A 5,573-nucleotide genomic window follows, 5' to 3' on the forward strand; every position below is an offset into this window, starting at 1 on the left:
AAAAACTGGTGACCTCAGAATTCTGACATCACTTCTACATTACTGGAGTTTTCTTCCTTTCCTCTAGGAAAATTATTGTATTACTTTCATTTTTGGTGTCTTAGCATTTTATGTAGAGTTATATTAATTAATTGCATGACAGCATTCATGTCTCCTATGTGGTTTGGATGATTCCCATCCTCTTTACATGCCCCCTGAGTTGGAACTTACATATCCTCTCTTAATTAGAAAATTCAGTAAGGAACATAGCCAAAGTATCCATTCACTTTCATGAAAGGAAGACAAATTTCCCTTTAACCCAGCAAGACTAACATCATGAAGATTCTGTTCTTTTGTCTTGGAACCCAAACACAGAGGCCTGTCTGGGCCAGGCAGGACATTTGAAATGTATGATTAAGACAGTGGGTGAGTAAAAGGGAGTAGTAGAGTCTGTGGTGGGTGCAGGTGTGCATTCAAAATTGAATTCCTTAAAAAAAAGTTCACTGTACAGGTCATGTGCATGACTGTGGGTCAGATAGGTCATCTGCTCATTGTCATTATTTATAAGCAGAGAAGTACTCATATAGTGTTAAGGTCTGAAGTGTTAAGGTTGCCTCCCGCGGCAAAGGACAGGACCAGAGATGCACAAGCAAGCAGTTTAAGCCAGCTAGCTGGGGTCCAGCTTTCTTGCAGGCACGCAGGCCACACAAGGAGAGCAAGACCCGGACCAGAGAAATGTCAGGGACTATGTAGGCCTCATTGGCCGTTACATGCGTCATAGCCACGCAAATTCAAAGCCCCCCCCTGCCCCCCCACCCGCAAATTCAATTTAGCAAATGCATTCAAAGATTAACAAGCTTCACAGCTCTCCTCACAGTTCAACCATACAAGGGCGTGTTCCAGGAACTATATCTGCCTGCATCTGTTGGGTCCTTGGGCGGGGGTCACATAGGGGCCTAACATTAGGACCAAGTGATGGGGGCGGGGGGGGGGCAAGGGGAGGCAACATCAGTGGAACCGACAGCAGCTGAATCCTGTTTCTCTGGGGACACATACCATTGTTTGTTACTGAATACCGACATCTAGAAGTGGCATTATAACTTCTCATGAACCTTTCAGTGGTTTCTACATGTATGTTCCACCAGTGAGGTGACAGATGCCATGCTGGGATGCAAAGTCCTAGGATGCATAGCCCTTGTTTGATTACAGAAGGGCAAAACAAAGAGATAACAAATAAAAGCAATAAAGTGTTCCTTTTTCACTCTCATTTTCATTTTCCAGGTATAGTAGCAAAGATGTAAGTCATCAAGTTTCAAGTACACGCTTGAACAAAATCCTGGATTCTACTCCTCCATCTAAATCATTTACATAATCAATGGACCCCATTGCTCAGGACTTAACTCTAGCTCAAGTTCTCTCTTGCTTGTGCCAGCCGGAAGTGAGCAGGGGGTCTTTTCTCTGGGGTAGCAGGGCTGTTAGTCTCTTTGTTCAGAGTTAGGACATAACCTGCAAACAGTGACATTTCTGCAGTTAGCAATATTTTCACTGAAATGATAAAAGGATAACCAATCCATTGCTGAACACTTTGAGCCATGAATGAATCTATTTAATGTAGAATGCACAGATGAGAGCTCTTTGGAGAGACATCATCATTATCATCATAAGTGGAACATGCTGACAATGAAAGAAAATCAGCATTTTATTTCTTAGTTTTACAAAATCTGCACTTTTAAAGAATCCAAAGAACAGATACCTCCCAGGATTAGAGTTATATGTGGTTGTAATTTTTCTTTAGGCGTAGCTTGATGATATCCAAGGAGGTTTTTATAGAATGCTATAGTAACTATGCAGAAAATTTTGAACAAATATTTGTATGGGGCTAGTGGACATTGCAAAATCAACAGGGTTAAACTGTAAATATCTCATTGTGAGGCTGATAAAAGATTCTCACAGTACATCAGTTGTATAGAGTATTTCAGGAGACTATATTTTCATGAACTGCTCAAGAAATAAGTGCAAATGATCAATCTTTTATCCAAGTCATAAAGAATACTTCTGGGGAAAGAATTGACATGTACCAAAAAAAAAAAAAAAAAAAGCTGATAGTTGATAAAACTGCCAAGGAAAACTGTGCTGTTATCAAACATTGTTGGAAGAATCAACACTTTGTGACAACATATAGCTATGCAAAATTAGAGTTGGTAAAATAATGGCCACAAAAGAAAACACAGGCAGAAGCTATAGTTGGTTAAAAAATATTGGCATCACAGATGGCCAGAAAGCATACAAAAAAATGTTCAACATCACTCATAATAAGGGAGATGCAAATTAAAACCACAATGAGATACCACCTCACCCCAGTGAGAATGGCACATCTTCAAACAACTAGTAACAACAAATGTTGGTGAGGATGTAGAGAAAAAGGAACTCTCCTGCACTGCTGGTGGGAATGCAAACTAACCCACTGTGGAAAACTATTTGGAGGTTCCTCAAACTGCTTAACATGGAGCTTCCCTAAGACCCAGCAATCCCACTCCTAGGTATCTACCCAAAAGACACAAAAACACTGATTGAAAAAGATACCTGCACCCCCATGTTTATTGCTGCTTTATTTACAATTGGAAAAACATGGAAGCAGCCCAATGCCCAAAAGTAGATGACTGGATTAGAAAGATGTGGTACATATATACAATGGAATATTACTCAGCAACCAAAAAATAGAAATACATGTCTTTTGCAGCAACTTGGATGGAGCTGGAAAAGATCATGCTTAGTGAGATAAGCCAGAAAGAAAAGAAAAATACCGGATGGTTTCAGTCATAGCAGGAGTCTAATGGACCAGGCGAGAAAATAATAAGAATAATGAACAGCCAATTACCAGAGACATTTTATGGGGGTGGAGTGGGGAATGGGATCAAAAACGAGGGGTGGGGGGTGGGGAGGGAAGTGGACAGGACTATGGTGATGGGAAGCCCACAGGGATTACAATTGAGATAAAAACAAAAAAGTGTACAAAATGATGTAAAAATAAACTGTTATATTATTTTTAAAAATAATTTAAAAAATCAACATAAAGCAATCTTTTTGTGTGTGGTAAAATGCATATGTAAAAAATCTGGTGAAATAATTTCAGTCAAAAAGATACAGCAATAACTGTATCTTCAGAAAAAAAAATTAAAAATTAAATAAATTCAACAGCTTTTTCCGGAAAAAGTTCTAGTCATCAAGAACTGTAAAATGTTTACAATGATTGATACTTAAAATGTCACAGGTAGGGATAGGATTCAGGTCTGGTTGCTAAGGCTGGAACTTTTTTCTACAGATGTTTAAAAAAAATGAACAGAGTGATAGGATAAGATCATGATTTCAAATGAGATACATACTTTATTATTTAATTAAAGAAGATGTTAAATATTGTGTAAAACTATACATATAAAGTCCTTCTGGAAACAGATTAGTCTCATTATGGTTTACAAGAAATAATAAAACCCCACAGAAGTAGGGGAATGTATTGTTTATATTCCACTTCAATATCTCAATCAGAACAGGATGTATGTGATATACTCTAAGCTATGTCGCATTATTAAACCAGGCTGTGTCTGTGTAAAGTGGCATTTGCAAGAGTTTCTTCATCCCTTATGTGAGTCCAGACTTCTCTGTTGTCATTATTTCTCAAATCATCTCATACTGCTGGTTTGTTTTATATCTTCTAGAAATTCCTCAGTTTCTGCCCCGCTGATAGTATCTTTTGAATATGTTCAATTCTTCTGTCATTTTAATGGATTTAGGGAAGGAGCATGGATTAAGTACATCATTTTGAACTATAAACACTAGGCAAGTAACAGCTCAACTAAATTGTAATTACAGGAAAATAAAGATCTACTATAAACATTTAAAGGCACCAAACTCATGAAAGAAATTCATCATTGAAGTATGATTAACAGTAGAAATTCATCATTGAAGTATGATTCCAAACTGTTGGCAGATTTTAGCAGAAAATGGTACATAATTAGGAAAAAATTTTATTTAAAAAAAATTGGGATTAAAACCAGTGTCATCAAAAAAACCACTGCCTCCCGTGCCAAGCACAAAACTGGTACATAATTTTTTTTTTAGATTTAATTATTTATGCATACAGAATTGGGATACAGGCCAGAGGTGCGGGAGCGATGAGAGTATTCACCAGAGACAGAGTGGGGAACAGAAGAGATAGATCTACTGAAATACACTGCTGAGCAGAGCAGCGGCCAGGTCAGGAAGGTCTGCCACACCATGTGGGTCATCTCTGGGGAGGGAATCAAACTCCTGCTAAAGTGACTTTAACTTCTTAGTGCTGTGCTTTAACCTGCTGCACCACCAGGGAGGGCCCACAGCTACTTACTTAATTATTTTTTTTTCAATTTTTTTTAAATTATTACAAAAGTTTATTTTTACATCATTTTGCACATTTCTTTTTTTCCATTTCGATTGTAGTCCCCGCGGGTTTCCCATCACCAAATCACCCGTGTGCCACCGCCATATACTTACTTACTTATTAACTGAATGGACATTATCAGAAATGCCAGGAAATCTAATCCAAGTTCAAATATCAAATGTGCTGGTGAATGAGTGGATTTATTAAACTAGAAGACCTCTCTAAAGTTAAAAGTCATCTAATCCAAATACCTTTTTGGTAGGCACAACCTGAGCTCTTATTTTAAAGAATCCTTCATTAGTCCCTAAGAAGTAGCACTTTATCTCAATTGATGTAAGTAAAATCTGATAATATAATTTTATATTACAGGTTAACCTTGATTTTGGAAAGCTAACGGTTTTTAATCGGGAAGACAGCAAAAGCTGACTCATTTTCCTCAAACCATCAAAGGGGGGGGGAATCCTTAAATTTTGGTAGGGCCCACGCCCCCAGAAAATAAACAGCCACATATTTTGCAGAGCTCTCCCTTGATTTTTAGAAAAGCTTTAATTGTATACACGTGACCTGGGTGTTTCGATTAAGCTAGAATGGGATGATTTCTGAGCTGACAGCTCAACTGACAGCTCCCAGGCACTGCTGCTGGCCCGTATAAAGGTAGAACTCTCAACCCTCTGAGGTCACCAAGTCTCGTTCTCAGCTTAAAAGGTCTGATCGAGCATGCTTGTGTTTTGCATGGAAGGAAAGTTTCCAGAAATAGGCCTCAATTTCCAAGGGGGGCAAATAAAAAAATCTACAAAAAAACGCAAGTCAGATTTTGCAGCTCCAGTCTCCATATTTGGTTGTCCTCAGGTGACTCAGGGGACCAAGGACGCATCTACGATCCGGATAAAGTCCCTGGCGCCGCCGCCGCTGAGGTTCCGGGTCCGTGGAAAAGGTGGGCCGCTGGGAACCCAGGGATACCCCGGCCGCGAGCCCCCGACGCCGACCCTTTCCAGGAACGTGGGGGCCCGCCCCCCACGCGCGGTCATCGATTGGCCGGGAGGGCGCCGGGCGTGACGTCAAGCCCCGCCCCTCCGCCCCTTCGGCCCCGCCCCGCGGGGTGGCCTGGCGGTTTGGTCTGGAGCAGCTGAAACCGGTTTGAGCGGTGCCGCTTCCTGCCTCTCGGCTCCGCTGCGGGCCG

Source organism: Condylura cristata, unplaced genomic scaffold, assembly GCF_000260355.1.
Source record: "Condylura cristata isolate star-nosed mole 26May11 unplaced genomic scaffold, ConCri1.0 scaffold00022, whole genome shotgun sequence".
NCBI classification, from domain to species: domain Eukaryota; kingdom Metazoa; phylum Chordata; class Mammalia; order Eulipotyphla; family Talpidae; genus Condylura; species Condylura cristata.